Genomic DNA, 17,826 nt, shown 5'->3' with positions numbered 1-17,826 from the left:
TATTATTTTATTTTGGATAAGCTTTTATGAACTAAACCAATTGTTTATGACAAAACAAAAGGTCATAATGATTTTAAATTGATAATTGTTTAAATAGTCATAACTATGCGAATTTGTTTGGTAAAAAAATTTATTTTTTCAAATCTCTTGCTTATTAATTTTTTGAATGTTAATAAATTAGTATTATTTTATTCTAAATAAGCTTGTATGAATTGAAGCAATTATTCTATGACTAAACAAAAGGTTAAAATGATTTGAAATTAAAAATTATTTTAATAGTCTTAACTATTTAAACTGGTTCAGCAAGTACATTTATTTTTTAAATCTCTTACTAATTTTTAGAATATTATTAAATTAATATTATTTTTATCCGAATAAGCTTGTATGATCAGAAATAATTATTTTATGAGAAAACAAAGATCATAATGATTTGAGATTGATATTTGTTCAAATAGTTATAACTTGCTTTTTAATTTTTGAAAAATTAATAAAGTAGCATTATTTTATTTCGGATAAATTTTTATGAACTAAAACAATTGTTTTATGACAAAAGAAAAGGTCTAATGACTTTAAATAGATAATTGTTCAAATAGTCAAATCTATTTGAACTTGTTTGGTAAATAGATTTTTTTTTTATAAAATCTCTTGCTCATTAATTTTTCTAATGTTAATAAATTAATATTATTTTATTCTAAATAAGCTTGTATAAATTAAAATAATTGTTTTATGACTAAACAACTGATCAAAATGATTTGAAGCAAATAATTGTTATAATAGTCTTAGCTATTTGAATTGGTTCGGCAAACACATTTATTTTTTAAATCTCTTACTTATTAATTTTTGGAATATTATTAAATTAGTATTCTTTTTAATCCAAATAAGCTTGTATGAAAAGAAACAATTGTTTTATAACAAATAAAGATCATAATGATCTGAAATAGATAATTACTCACATTGTCATAACTATTTAAACTATTTCAGTAAATAAATTTAGTTTTTAAATTTCTTATTAATTTTCAAAATGTTAATAGATCAGTATTATTTTGTTCTGAATAATTTTGTATGAACAAAAACAATTGTTTTATTAAAAAACAAAAGGTTATAAAGATTTGAAATACATAATTGTTCAAATGGACATGGCCATTTGAACTTGTCTGGTAAATAGATTTACTTTTAAATCTTCCACCTATTAATTTTAGAATATTAATAAATTAGTATTATTTTATTTGAATAAACTTGTATGAATAGAAACAATTATTTTATGACAAAACAAAAGATCATAACTACTTGAAATCAATAATTATTCAAATAGGGATAATAACTATTTAAACTTGCTCAGTAAACAGATTTATTTTTTAAAATCTTATTAATTTTTTGATTATTAATAAGCTAGTATTATTTTATTTCAATATGCTTGTATGAACAAAAACAATTGGCTTATGACAAAACAAAAAATCATTACTATTTGAAATAGATAATTGTTCAAATAGTCATAACTATTTGAATGTGTTCAAAAAATAGATTTATTTTTTAAATTTTTACTTATTAATTTTTTACAATATTAATAAATTTATATTATTTTATTTGGAATAAGCTTATATGAATAGAAACAATTATTTTATGACAAAACAAAATATTATAACGATTTGAAATAGAAGATTGTTCAAATAGTCATAACTATTGGCAATTGTTCAGTAAATTTTTTAAATCTCTTGCTCGTTAATTTTTGAAATAGTAATAAATTAGCATTATTTTATTTCAAATAAGCCTATGTTAATAGATACAATTGTTTTATGATGACACAAAATGTCATAACGATTTAAAATAGATAATTATTCAAATAGTTATGACTATTTGAACTTGTTTGGTAAATATATTTATTTTTAAAATATTTTACTTATTAATTGTCTAAATATTAATAAATTTATACTATTTTAATCCAAATAAGCTTCTATGAACAAAAACAACTGTTTTTTGACAAAACAAAAAGTCATAACGATTTGAAATAAATAATTATTCAAATAGTCATAACTATTCGAATTTATTGGGTAAATAGAGTTGTTTTTTAAATCTTTTACTTATTAATTGTCTGAATATTAATAAATTTGTATAATTTTAATTGAAATAAGCTTATACAAATAGAAATAATTATTTTTATGACAAAATAAAAGGTTATAGTAATTTGAAATAGGCAATCACTCAAATAGTCATAACTATTTGAACTTTTTTAATAAATGGATTCGATTTTTAAATTTCTTATTAATTTTCAAAATATTAATAAATTAGAATTATTTTATTCCGAATAAGCTTGTAGGAACAGAAACAATTGTTTTGTAACAAAACAAAAAGTCATAATGATTTGAAATAGATAATTGTTTAAACAGTCAAAACTATTTGCACTGGTCAGGCCAACAGATTCATTTTTTATTTCTGTTACTTATTAATTTTTACAATATTAATTATTTAGCATTACTTTATTCTAAATAAGACTATATCAATAGAAAAAATTGTTTTATGACAAAACAAATGGTCATAATGATTTGAAATAAATAATTGTTCAAATTGTTATAACTAATTGAATTGGTTTGGTAAAGAGATTTATTTTTTAAATCTCTCATTAATTTTCAAAATATTAATAAATTAATATTATTTTATTATTAAAAACTTATATGAACAAAAACATTTGTTTTATGACAAAGCAAAAGGTCATAATGGTTTGAAATGGATAATTATTCATATAGCCTTAACTATTTGAATTAGTTTGGCAAATAAATTTATTTTTTAAATCACCTAATATTAATTTTCATAATATTGTTAGATTAGTATTATTTTATTCTGAATAAGCTTGTATGAACATAAATAATTATTTTATGATAAAACAAAAGGTTATAATGATTTGAAATATATAATGGTTCAAATAGTAATAACTATTTAAACTAGTTCGATAAACAGATTTATTTTTTAAATCTCATACTCATTAATTTTTGAAATATTAATAGTATTATTTTATTCTGAATAGGCTTATATGATGAAAAACAATTGTTTTATGACAAAATAAATGTTTATAACAATTTGAAATAGATAATTGTTCAAACTACCATAATTATTTGAATCGATTCGATAAATTGATTTATCTTTTAAATCTCCAACTTCTCAATTTTTGAAATGTTAATAAAGTAATATTATTTTATTTTGGATAAACTTTTAAATACTGAAACAATTGTTTTATTATAAAATAAAAGGTCATAACAATTTTAAATAGATAATTGTTCAAATAGTCATAACTATTTGAATTTGTTTGGTAAATAGATTTATTTTTTTTAAATTTCTTGCTTATTAATTTTCTAAATGTTAATAAAATAGTATTATTTTAGTTCAAATAAGCATGTATGAATTGAAACAATTATTTTATGATTAAATAAAAGGTCAAAATGATTTGAAATAGATATTTATTCTAATAGTCTTAACTATTTGAACTGGTTTGGTAAACACATTTATTTTTAAATCTCTTAGTTATAATTTTAGAATATTATTAGTTTAGCAATATTGTACTCCAAATAAGCTTGTATGGACAGAAACAATTGTTTATGACAAAACAAATATCATAATGATTTGAGATAAATAATTGTTCAAATAGTGATAACTATTTGAACTGATCTAGTAAACAGATTTAGTTTTTAAATCTCTAGCTTATTAATTTTTGAAATATTAGTAAAGTAGTATTATTTTATTTCAAATAAGTTTTTATGAACTTTAATAAATATTTTTTGACAAAACAAAAGTTCGTAACGTCTTTAAATAGAAAATTATTCAAGTATTCAATTCTATTTGAACTTGTTCAGTAAACAAATTTATTTTTTTAAATCTCTTGCTCATTAATTTTTCAAATGTTAATAAATTAGTATTATTTTATTTTTAAAAAGCTTGCATGAACTGAATAATTATTTTATGACTAAAAAAAGGTTAGAATGATTTGGAATAGATAATTGTGTTAATAGTCTTAACTATTTGAACTAATTCAGCAAACACTTATTTTTTTAATCTCTTACTTATTAATTTTTGGAATATTATTACATTAGTATTATTTTAATCTGAATAATCTTATATGAAAAGAAACAATTGTTTTATGACAAAATAAAGATCATAACAATTTGAGATAGATATTTATTCAAATAGTCATAACTATTTAAACTATTTTCATGAACAAATTTAGTTTTTAAATCTCTTATTAATTTTTAAAATATTAATAAATCAGTATTATTTTATTCTAAATAATTTTGAAGGAACAGATTGTTTTATAACAAAACAAAAAGTCATAATTATTTCAAATAGATAATTGTTCAAATGGACATGACTATTTGAACTTGTTCAGTAAACTGATTTATTTTTTAAATCTCCTAGCTATGAATTTTTAGAATATAAATAGTTAGTATTATTTTATTTCGATCAAACTTATATGAACAAAAATATTTGTTTTATGACAAAAGAAAAGGTCATAACAATTTTACATACATAATTGTTTAAATAGTCATAATTATTTGAACTAGTTAGGTCAACAGAATTACTTTTTAAACTTTTACTTATTAATTTTTGAAATATTAATAAATTCATTTTATTTTATTCTGAATAAGCAAGTATGAATTGAAAAAATTGTTTTATGTCAAAACAAAAGGTCATAACAATTTGAAATAGATAATTGTTCATATAGTCTTAACTATTTGAACTAGTTCAGCAAAAAAATTTATTTTTTAAATCTCTTATTTATTAATTTTGAGAGTATTATTAGATTAGTATTATCTTATTTCGAATAAGCTAGTATGAATAAAAATAATTGTTTTATAACAGAACAAAAGGTTATAATGATTTCAAGTATACAATTGTTTAAATAGTCATAACTATTTAATTTGGTTTGGTAAATAAATTTATTTTTTAAATCTCTTACTTATTAATTTTTGAAAGATTAATAAATTAGTATTATTTTATTTTAAATAAGCTTGTACGATAAAAAACAATTGTTATATGACCAAACAAAAATAATAATGATTTGAAATAGATAATTATTAAAATGGCCATAATTATTTAAGCTGATTTAGTAAACAGATTCACTTTTTAAATCATTTACTTATTAATTTTTAGAATATTAATAAATTAGTATTATTTTATTTTGAATAAGCTTCTATGAATTAAAACAATTGTTTTATGGCAAAACAAAAGGTCATAATGATTTTAAATAAAGAATTGTTTAAATAGTTGAACTATTTGAATTTATTCAGTAAACAAATTTATTTTTTTAAACTCTTCCTTATTAATTTTTGAATTATTAAGAAATTAGTATTATTTGATTTTGGATAAGCTTTTATGAACTAAAACAATTGTTTTATGTCAAAACAAAAGGTCATAATGATTTTAAATAAATAATTATTCAAATAGTCATAACTATTTAACTTGTTCAATAGATAGATTTATTTTTTCAAATCTCTTGATTATTAATTTTTTGAAGTCAGTAAATTTGGATTATTTTATTCTGAATAAGCTTGTAAGATATGAAACAAATATTTTATGACTAAACAAAAGGTCAAAATGATTTGAAATAGATAATTATTCTAATAGTTTTAACTATTTAAATTGGTTCGAAACACATTTATGTTTTGAATCTCTTACTTATTAATTTTTTAAATATTATTAAATTAGTATTATTTTTAACCGAATAAGCTTTTATGATCAAAATCAATTGTTTTATGACAAAAAAAAGATTTTAGTGATTTGAGATTGATAATTATTCAAATAGTCATAACTATTTAAATTGGTTTGGTAAACAAATTTATTTTTTAAATCTCTTATTAATTTTTGAAATATTAATAAATTAGATTATTTTATTTCGAATAAACTTGTATGATAAAAAATAATTGTTTTATGACAAAAGAAAAAGTCATAAATATTTGAAATTAATAATCATTCAAATGGCCAAAATTATTTTAACTGATTCAGTAAACATATTTTTTAAAAAATTTACTTATTAATTTAGGAAATATTAATAAATTAGTATTATTTTATTCCTTCTAAGCTTGTATTAACTGAAACAATTATTTTATAACAAATCAAAAGGTAGATAACTATTCAAATAGTAATAACTATTTAAACTTATTTGATAAACAGATTTATTTTTCTAAGTCTCTTCCTTATTAATTTTTTGAATTTTATTAAATTAGTATTAATTTATTCTAAATAAGCATGTATGAACTAAAATAATTGTTTTATGACTAAACAAAAGGCTAGAATGATTTGAAATAGATCATTGTTCTAATAGTCTTAACCATTTGTACTAATTCGGTAAACAAATTTATTTTTTAAATCTCTTATTAATTTTTGAGATATTGTTAAATTATTATTATTTTAATCTGAACAAGCTTATACAAACAAAATAATTGTTTTATGATAAAACAAAGGGTCATAACGATTTGAAATAGATAATTTTTTATATAGTCTTAACTATTTGAACCTGTTAGGCAATTAGATTTATTTTTTAATTTCCTTGGTTTTTAAGTTTTGGAATATTATTAAATTAGTATTATTTTATTACAAATAAAATAGTATAAATAGAACCAATTGTTTCATGACAAAATAAAAGGTTATAATGATTTGAAATCAATAATTATTCAAATGGTAAAACTATTTGAAATGGTTTGGTAAACAAATTTACTTTCAAAATCTCTTACTAATTAATTTTCTAAATATTAATAAATTAGTATTAATTTATTTCAAACAAACTTATATTAATAAAAATAATTGTTTTAAGAAAAAACAAAAAGTAATAACAATTTGAAATAGATAATTGGTTAAATAGTTATAATTATTTGAACTAGTTTAATAAATAGAATTATTTTCTAAATCTCTTATAAATTTTTTAAATATTAATAAATTAGTTTTATTCTATTTGAAATAAGCTTGTATGAGTTGAAATCATTATTTTATGACCAAATAAAAGGTCGTAACAATTGCAAATATATAATTGTTCATGTAATCTTAACTATTTAAACCAGTTCAGCAAATGGATTTATTTTTTAAATCTCTTAGTTATTAATTTTTAGAATATTACTAAATTAGTATTATTTTATTCAGAATAAGCTTGTATGAACAAACACAATTGTTTTATGATAGAACAAAATGTTATAACAATTTAAAATAGATAATTATTCAAATAGTCATTACTATTTGAACTGGTTTCGATAAACATATTTACTTTTTAAATCTCTTACTAATTCTTGAAATATTAAAAAATTAGTGTTATTTTATTTCAAATAGGCTTGTATGTTGAAAAACAATTGTTGTATGACAAAACAAAAAGTAATAACGATTTGAAATAAGTAGTTGTTCAAATGGCCATAATCATTTAAACTAATATGGTAAACTAATTTATTTTTTAAATCTCTTCCTTATTTATTAACTTTTGAAATATTAATAAGGTAGCATTATTTTATTTTGGATAAGCTTTTATGAACTAAACCAATTGTTTTATGACAAAACAAAAGGTCATAACAATTTTAAATGGATAATTATTCAAATAGTCATAAGTATTTGAACTTGTTTAGTAAATAGATTTATTTTTTCAAATCTCTTGCTTATTAATTTTTTGAATGTTAATAAATTAGTATTATTTTATTCTGAATAAGCTTGTACGATATGAAACAATTATTATATGACTAAACAAAAGATAAATATTCTAATAGTCTTAACTACTTGAACTGGTTCAGCAAACATATTTATTTTTTAAATCTCGTATTAATTTTTAGAATACTATTAAATTAGTATTATTTTTATCTGAATAAGCTTGTATGATCAGAAACAATTGTTTTATAAGAAAACAAAGATCATAACTATTTAAGATTGATATTTGTTCAAATAGTCATAACTATTTGACCTGGTTTGAAAACAGCTTTAGTTTTTAAATCTTTTGCTTATTAATTTTTGAAATATTAGTAAAGTAGTATTATTTTATTTTCGATAAGTTTTTATGAATTGAAACAATTGTTTTATGACAAAATGAAAGGTCATAACAATTTTAAATAAAAAATTGTTCAAATAGTCAAATCTATTTAAACTTGTTTAGTAAACAGATTGATTTTTTTTTAATCTCTTACTCATTAATTTTTAAAATGTAAATAAATTAGTATTATGTTATTTTAAATAAGCTTGTATGAACTGAAATAATTCTTTTATGACTAAACAAAAGGTCAGAATGATTTGAAATAGATAATTATTCTAATAGTCTTAACTATTTGAACTGGATCGGCAAACACATTTATTCTTTTTAAATCTCTTACTTATTAATTTTTGGAATATTATTAAATTAGTATTATTAATTCGAATATGCTTGTATGAAAAGAAACAATTGTTTTATGACAAAATAAAAACCATAATGATTTGAGATAGATAATTGTTTAAATAGTTATAACTATTTGAACTATTTTTGTAAACAAATTTAGTTTTTATATCTCTCATTAGTTTTCAAAATATTAATAGATTAGTGCTATTTTATTCTGAATAATTTTCCATGAACAGATTGTTTTATGACAAAAAAATAGGTCTTAACAATTTCAAATAATTGTTCAAATGGACATAACTATTTGAACTTATTTAGTAAACATATTTATTTTTTAAATCTCCTACCTATTAATTTTCATAAATTAATAAATTAGTATTATTTTATTTTGAATAAACTTGTATGAATAGAAATAATTATTTTATGACAAAAAAAAGATCATAACTATTTGAAATAAATAATTGTTCAAGCAATCATAGCTATTTGAACTTGCTTGGTAAACGATTTATTTTCTAACTCTTTTACTTATCCATTTTTGGAATATTAATAAACTAGTACTATTTTTTTCGAATACACTTGTATGAATAGAAACAATTGGTTTATGACAAAACAAAAGGTCATAACTATTTGAAATAGATAATTATTCAAATAATCATAACTATTTGAATGTGTTCAAAAAACATATTTATTTTTTAAAATTTTTACTTATTAATTTTTGGAATATTAATAAATTATTATTATTTTATTTCAAATAAGCTTGTATGAATAGGAACAATTGTTTTATGACAAAACACAATGTCATAATGATTTGAAATAGATAATTGTTCAAATAGTCATAACTATTTGAACTTGTTCAGAAAATAGTTTCATTTTTTAAAGCTCTTACTCATTATTTTTTGAAATATTAACAAAATAGTATTATTTTATTTCGAATAAGGCTATATGAATTGATACAATTGTTTTATGATGAAACAAAAAAGTCATAACAATTTTAAATAGATAATTACTCAAATAGTTATAACTATTTGAACTTGTTTGGTAAACATATCTATTTTTGAAATCTTTTACTTATTAATTGTCAAAATATTAAAAAATTAACATTATTTTATCCAAATAAGCTTATATAGAGAAAAATAATTGTTTTATGACAAAACAAAATGTCATAACAATTTGAAATAAGTAATTGTTTAAATAATTATAATTATTTGAACTTATTTGGTAAACATATTTATTTTTTATATCTTTTACTTATTAATAGTCAAATATTAATAAATTTGTATAATTTTATTTGAAATAAGCTTGTATGAATAGAAAATTTTGTTTTATGATAAAACAAAAGGTTGTAGCTATTTGAAATAGATGATTGTTCAAATAGTCATAAGTATTTAAACTTGTTCAGTAAACATATTCATTTTTTAAATCTCTTACTTATTAATTTTAAGAATATTAATAAATTATATTTATGTTATTTTGAATAAGCTTTTACGAATTGAAATAATTGTTTTGTGATAAAATAAAAGGTCATAATGATTTGAAATAGATAATTGTTCAAACAGTCATAACTATTGGCACTAATCAAGCCAACGTTTTTAAATCCTTTACTTATTAATTTTCAAAATATTAATAAATTAGCATTACTTTATTCTAAATAGGATTGTATGAATAGAAACAATTATTTTATGACAAAACAAATGGCCATAACAATTTGAAATAAAGAATTACTCAAATAGTTATAACTAATTGAACTGATTTAGTACACAAATTTATTTTTTAAATCTCTTACTTCTTAATTTTCAAAATATGAATAAATTAATATTACATTATTCCAAGTAAACTTATATGAACAAAACATTTGTTTTATGACAAAAGAAAAGGTCATAACAATTTGAAATAGATAATTATTCAAATAGTCATAATTATTTGAATTGGTTTGACAAACATAATTTTTTTTAAATCTCTTACTTATTAATTTTTGAAATATTAATAAATTTATTTTATTTTATTCCAAATAAATTACTAAGAACTAAAAAAATTATTTTACAACAAAACAAAAGGTCATAACGATTTGAAATAAAGAATTGTTTATATAGCCTTAACTATTTGAACTGATTCGATAAATAAATTTATTTTTTATAGTCATGACTATTTGATCTAGTTCAGTAAACATATTTAATTTTTTACATTTTTTACTTATTAATTGTCAAAATATTAATAAATTTGTATTATTTTAATTTGAATATGCTTGAATAAATAGAAATTATTATCTTATAACAGAACAAAAAATCATAATGATTTGAAATAAATAATTACTTAAATAGTCTTAATTTGAACTAGTTTGATAAACAGATTTATTTTGTAAAATTTTTATTAATTTTTGAAATATTAATAGATTAGTGTTATTTTATTTCGAACACACTTATATGAACAAAAACATTAGTTTTATGACAAAACAAAAGGTCATAACAATTTGAAATAGATAATTATTCAAATAGTCATAATTATTTGAACTAGTTAAGTAAACAGAATTATTTTTTAATTCTCTTACTTATTAATTTTTGAAATTTTAATAAATTTATTTTATTTTATTCTAAATAAGCTAGTATGAATTGAAAATATTGTTTTATGACAAAACAAAAGGTTATAATGATTTGAAATAGATAATTATTGATATAGTTTTAACTAGTTGAACTAGTTCGACAAACAATTTTATTTTTTAAATCTCTTAGTTATTAATTTTCAGAATATTATTAGATTAGTTTTATTTTATTTCAAATAAGCTTGTATGAATAGAAATAATTGTTTTATGACAAAACAAAAGGTTATAACAATTTGAAGTATACAACTGCTCTAATAGTCATAACTATTTGAATTAATTTTGTAAACATATTTAATTTTTAAATCTCTTTTTTATTAATTTTTGAAAGATTAATAAATTAGTATTATTTATTCTAAATAAGCTTGTATGATAAAAAATAATTGTCATATGACCAAACAAAAGGTAAGAACAATTTGAAATAGATAATTATTGAAATAGCCATAATTTTTGAACTGATTTGGTAAATGTATTCACTTTTTAAATTACTTATTTGAATTTGTTTGGTAAACAGATTTATTTTTTTAAATCTCTTTCATATTAATTTTTCAAATGTTAATAAATTAGTATTAATTTACTCTAAATAAGTTTGTATGAACTGAAATAATTGTTTTATGACTAAACAAAAGATCAAAATGATATGAAATAGATAATTGTTCTAATAATTTTAACCATTTGAACTGATTCAGTAAACAAATTTGTTTTTTAAATCTCTTATTAATTTTTAAAAATTATTAAATTAGTATTATTTTAATCCAAATAAACTTATATGAACCAAACAATTATTTTACGTTAAAAGATAAAAGTCATAATGATTTGAAATAGATAATCATTCATAGAGTCTTAACTATTTGAACTAGTTCGACAATTAGATTTATTTTTTAATTTTCTTGGTTATTAAATTTCAAAATATTATTAAATTAGTATTATTTTATTTTAAATAAAATAGTATGAACAAAACCAATTGTTTGATGATAAAATAAAATGTTATAATGATTTGAAATAAATAATTATTGAAATAGTCAAAACTATTTGAAATAGTTTGGTAAGTAGATTTTCTTTTTAAATCTCTTACAGATTGATTTTCTAAATATTAATAAAACAATATTATTTTATTTCAAACAAACTTATATTAACAAAAATAATTATTTTATAACAAAACAAAAAGTAATAATGATTTAAAATAGATAATTGTTCAAATAGTTATAATTATTTCACTAAGCAAAAACATAATTATAACTTTTTGAACCAGTTCAAATAATGATGACTATTTAAACAATTACCTATTTTAAATCGTTATTACTTTTGTTTTGTCATAACACAATTGTTTTAGCTAATACAAGCTTATTTGGACTAAAATAATATTAATTTATTAATATTTCTAAAATTAATAAGATATTTAAAAAATGAATTTATTTTTTGAATCGGTAATAAAAATCTAGGTATAATTATATTTCAATTATAAAATGATTGTTTATTTATAATTATATGTTAAAATAATTTATATTATTAAAATATTGGATGAAATATTTTATATGTCATAATTTTTATAATTATAACTAATAAAATGAATTACTATTATAAATAATAATAATAAATATAGTTAATATTAAAATAATATAGTATTTAATATAATTATTAAAGATTATAATAATTTAATAGTAATATTATAAACAAGATTAGTCTATAGCTTGTTTTATAATATAATTTAGATTGGTATATAATACTTTATTATAATTAATATACTTTATTAATAATAGTTAATATCAATTGTATTATAATTATTATATAGTTAATATAATTATAATAGTATAGTAATAAATTATTATACTATTATGTTTATTTAAATAAGCAAAGTAAATATTAAAATTATTTAAATATATATTTGTAACTAATTACAAAAGGTTATAATGACTTGAAATATATAATTGTTTAAATAGTCATAATTATTTGAACCAGTTCAGTAAACAAATAATCTTCTACTTATTAATTTTTGAAATATTAATAAACTAGTATTATTTTATTCTAATTAGGCTCGTGTGATGAAAAACAATTGTTTTATAATAGAATAAAAGTTCAAAATGATTTGAAATAGATAATTGTTCAAATGGCCATAACTATTTGAACTAATTCGATAAAATGATTTATGTTTTAAATCTCCAACTTCTTAATTTTTGAAATATTAATAAAGTAATATTATTTTATTTTGGATAAGCTTTTATGAAATGAAACAATTGTTTTATGACAAAACAAAAGGTCATAACGATTTTAAAATGATAATTGTTTAAATAGTCATAACTATTTAAACTTGTTTGGTAAATAGATTTATTTTTTAATTCCTTGCTTATTAATTTTCTAAATGTTAATAAAATAGTATTATTTTATTTCAAATAAGCATGTATGAACTGAACAATTATTTTATGACTAAACAAAAGGTCAGAATGATTTGAAATAGAAAATTATTATAATGTCTTAACTATTTGAACTGGTTCAACAAATATATTTATTTCTTAAATCTCTTACTTATTCATTTTTAAAATATTTTTAGTTTAGCAATATTTTACTCAAAATAAGTTTGTTTAGACACAAATAATTGTTTTATGACAAAACAAAGATCATACCGATTTGAGATAAATAATCATACCGATTTGAGATAGATAATTATTCAAATAGTCATAACTATTTGAATTGGTCCAATAAACATATATAATTTTTAAATCTCTTATTAATTTTCAAAATATTAATAAATTAGTATTATTTTATTTTGAATAATTTTGTATGAATAGAAACAATTGTTATATTAAAAAAAAGGATCATAACGATTTGAAATAAATAATTATTTAAATAGTCATAATTATTTGAACTCACTCGATAAACAAATTTATTTTTTAAATATTTTACTTATTAATTTTTGAAATTTTAATAAATTAGTATTATTTTATTTCGAATAAGCTTTTATGAATAGAAACAATTGGTTTATGACAAAACAAAAGGTCATAATGATTTGAAATAGATAATTATTCAAATGGTCATAATTATTTTGAATGTGTTCAAAAAACAAATTTATTTTATATATTTTTACTTATTAATCTTTGGAATATTAGTAAATTTATATTATTTTATTTGAAATAAGCTTGTATGAACAGAAACAATTGTTTTATGGCAAAACAAAAGGTCATAACAATTTGAAATAAATAATTGTTCAAATAGTCATAACTATTTGAACTTGTTTGGTAAATAGATTCATTTTTTAAATCTCTTACTCATTAATTTTTGGAATAGTAATAAGTTAGTATTATTTTATTTCAAATAAGCCTATATGAATTGATATAATTGTTTTATGGCAAAACAAAAGGTCATAACGATTTGAAATAGATAATTATTCAAATAGTTATTACTATTTGAACTTGTTCGGTAAACATATTTATTTTTTAAATCTTTTACTTATTAATTACTGAAATATTAATAAATTAATATTATTTTAATCCGAATAAGCTAATATGACAAAAATAATTATTTTATGACAAAACAAAAGGTCATAACGAATTGAAATAAATAATTGTTCCAATAGTCATAACTATTCAAAATTATTCGATAAACAGATTTGAAATAAGCTTGTATAAATAGAAAAAATTATTTATGACAATACAAAAGGTTATAGCAATTTGAACTAGATAATTGTTATGTCACAAAACAATTATTTATGTTCATACAAGCTTATTCAAAATAGAACAATCTAATCTAATAATATTCCAAAAATTAATAACTAAGGGATTTAAAAAATAAATTTGTTTGCTGAACCAATTCAAATAGTTAAGATTATATGAACAATTATTTATTTCAAATCATTATGACCTTTTTTCTTGTCATAAAATAATTTTCTCAATTCATACTAGCTTATTCAAAAAAAATAAAATGAATTTATTAATATTTCAAAAAATAATAAGTAAGAGATTTAAAAAATAATTATGTTTACCTAATTAGTTCAAAAAATTATAATTATCTATTATAAGATTAATTAATTAAAATTATCTATTTTAATCAATAATTATTAATTAGATTAATGATTTGATCATTGATATTCAAGTAATATTAATTATTACTTTTAAACCCAATTTAATATTACTAATTGAATTAAAACATATAATAATTAGATTAAAAATTATAATTATTTATTATTATTATTTTAATCTATACAAATAATAATTTAATAAATTATAGATTATACATAACTAAATAATTAGATTGCTTATATAATAATAATAATAATAGTTTAATAATTTTTATTAATAATAGATCTATTTTTTACACAAAATGCAAAATGGGGTTGAAAATCAACAAAAAGGATTGATCCTCCCACACAGGGGATCGATTACCTATGCATAGGATCGATCAGGTAGGTGTTTTTCACTCATAAAATGGGCTTTCCTATAGTTGACCCAATCAATCCCCTGATGCCCAAAAAGCCCCAACGGCTATTTTCTTGTCTGATATTTTATAAGTTTGAAGCATTAAATGCAAAGCAACGGTATCTATTCCTTTCTACATATAAATGAAGGCTTCCACTGCAAATCAATTGTATGAAAAGCTAAGAGAACTTATTGCCTCCACCAATCAAACATTCAAACTAGTTCAAAAAAAGAAAAGTGCAAAAAATCCCTTATTAATAATTGATTATAAAATAGATGATATAAATATTAAATAAGATAATTATTTTAAGTAATAATTAAGTTAATTATTTTAATTAATCAATAATATTAAAATTGATAATATAGTTATTAATATTAATAAATTATTAATTAATATTTTAATTAATATTTCAATATATTAATTTTGTTCAAAATTAAAATATTTTAATTTAATTCAAATCAATAATTAATATAATTTAATATAAAATAAATTCTTAATTTAAATAGTAGATAATTAACTTAACAATTTAAGTTAAAAATAATCCTTGTTATTAATAAATTGTTATTTATTTAAGCAATTATGTCAAAATACTAATTTGTTAATATTTTGACAATTAATAAGTAAAAAAATTTTAAAATAAATCTGTTTACCACACTAGATCAAATAATCACGACAATTTGAATAATTATCTATTTCAGTGACCTTTTGCTTTGTCATAAAAGAATTGTTTCAATTCATATAAACTTATTCAAAATAAAAAAAATACTAATTTATTAATAATCCAAAAATTTATAATAAAGAGATTTAAAAAATGACTCTATTTTCTAAACAAATTTAAATAATTAGGACTATTTAAATAATTATCTATTTGAAATAGCTATAACCTTTTGTTTTGTCATAAAAGAATTTTTTTCTATTCATCTAGGCTTATTTCGAATAAAATAATACATATTTATTAATATTAAGACAATTAATAAGTAAAAGATTTAAAAAATAAATTTGTTTACCAAACAAGTTCAAATCATTATGGCTATTTGAGCAATTATTTATTTAAACTTGTTATGACTTTTTGTTTTGTCATAAAACAATTATTTCTGTTCATACAAGTTTATTCGGATTAAAATAATATTAATTAATAATTATTTTGACAATTAATAAGTAAAAGATTTAAAAAATAAATATATTTACTAAACAAGTTCAAATAGTCATGAATATTTGAATAATTATCTATTTCAAATCATTATGACCTTTTCTTTTGTAATAAAACACTTGTTTCAATTCATATAAGCTTATTTGAAGTAAGATAATACTAATTCATTAATATTTTGAAAATTAATGAGTAAGAGAATTAAAAAAAGAATATGTTTACCGAATAAGTTCAAATAGTTATGACTATCTGAACAATTATCTATTTCAAAACATTATGATCTTTTGTTTTGTCATTAAACAATTGGTTCTGTTCATGCAAACTTATTTCAAATAAAGTAATTTAAATTTATTAATATTCCAAAAATTAATAAGTAAAACTTTAAAAAATAAATATATTTTCTGAACAATTTCAAATAGTTATGACTGTTTGAAGAATTATCTATTTCAAATCGTTATGACCTTTTGTTTTGTCATAAACCAACTATTTCTATTCATAAAAGCTTTTTTGAAATAAAATAATACTAATTTATTAAAATTCCAAAAATTAATAAGTAGAAGATTTAAAAAATAAATTTGTTTACCAAGCACATTCAAATAGTTATGACTATTGGAATAATTATTTAATTCAAATCATTATGATCTTTTGTTTTGTCATAAAACAATTATTTCTATTCATACAATTTTATTTGAAATAAAATAATACTAATTTATTAGTATTCTAAAAATTAATAAGTTTGAGATTTAAAAAATAAATTTGTTTACCGAACAAGTTCAAATAGTCATGTTTATTTGAACTATTATCTATTTCAAATCATGATGACATTTTGTTTTATCGTAAAACAATTATTTTTGTTCATGTACAATTATTCAAAATATAATAATATTGATCTATTAATATTTTGATAATTAATAAAAGATTTAAAAACAAAATCTATTTACCGAAATAGTTCAAATTTTTATGACTATTTGAATAATTATCTATCTCAAATCTTTATGATCTTTATTTTGTCATAAAACAAGTGTTTCTTTTCATATTGGCTTATTCAATTCAAATAATACTAATTTAATAATATTCCAAAAATTATAAGAGATTTAAAAAATAAATGTGTTTGCTGAACTAGTTCAAATAGTTAAGACTATTAGAATAATTATCTATTTCAAATAATAAGTATTTGATCATACAAGCTTATTCGAAATAAAATAATAATAAAAATTTATTAATCTTTCAAAAATTAATAAGAGATTTAAAAAATAAATATGTTTACCAAACCAGTTCAAATAGTTATGACTATCTGAACAATTCTATACTTCAAATTGTTATAATTTTTGTTATGCCATAAAATTATTTCTGTTC

This window comes from Durio zibethinus, chromosome 27 (genome assembly GCF_047325235.1).
Source record: "Durio zibethinus cultivar Kanyao isolate XHJ-2024 chromosome 27, ASM4732523v1, whole genome shotgun sequence".
NCBI classification, from domain to species: domain Eukaryota; kingdom Viridiplantae; phylum Streptophyta; class Magnoliopsida; order Malvales; family Malvaceae; genus Durio; species Durio zibethinus.
Note: the sequence above shows the minus strand (reverse complement) of the source record.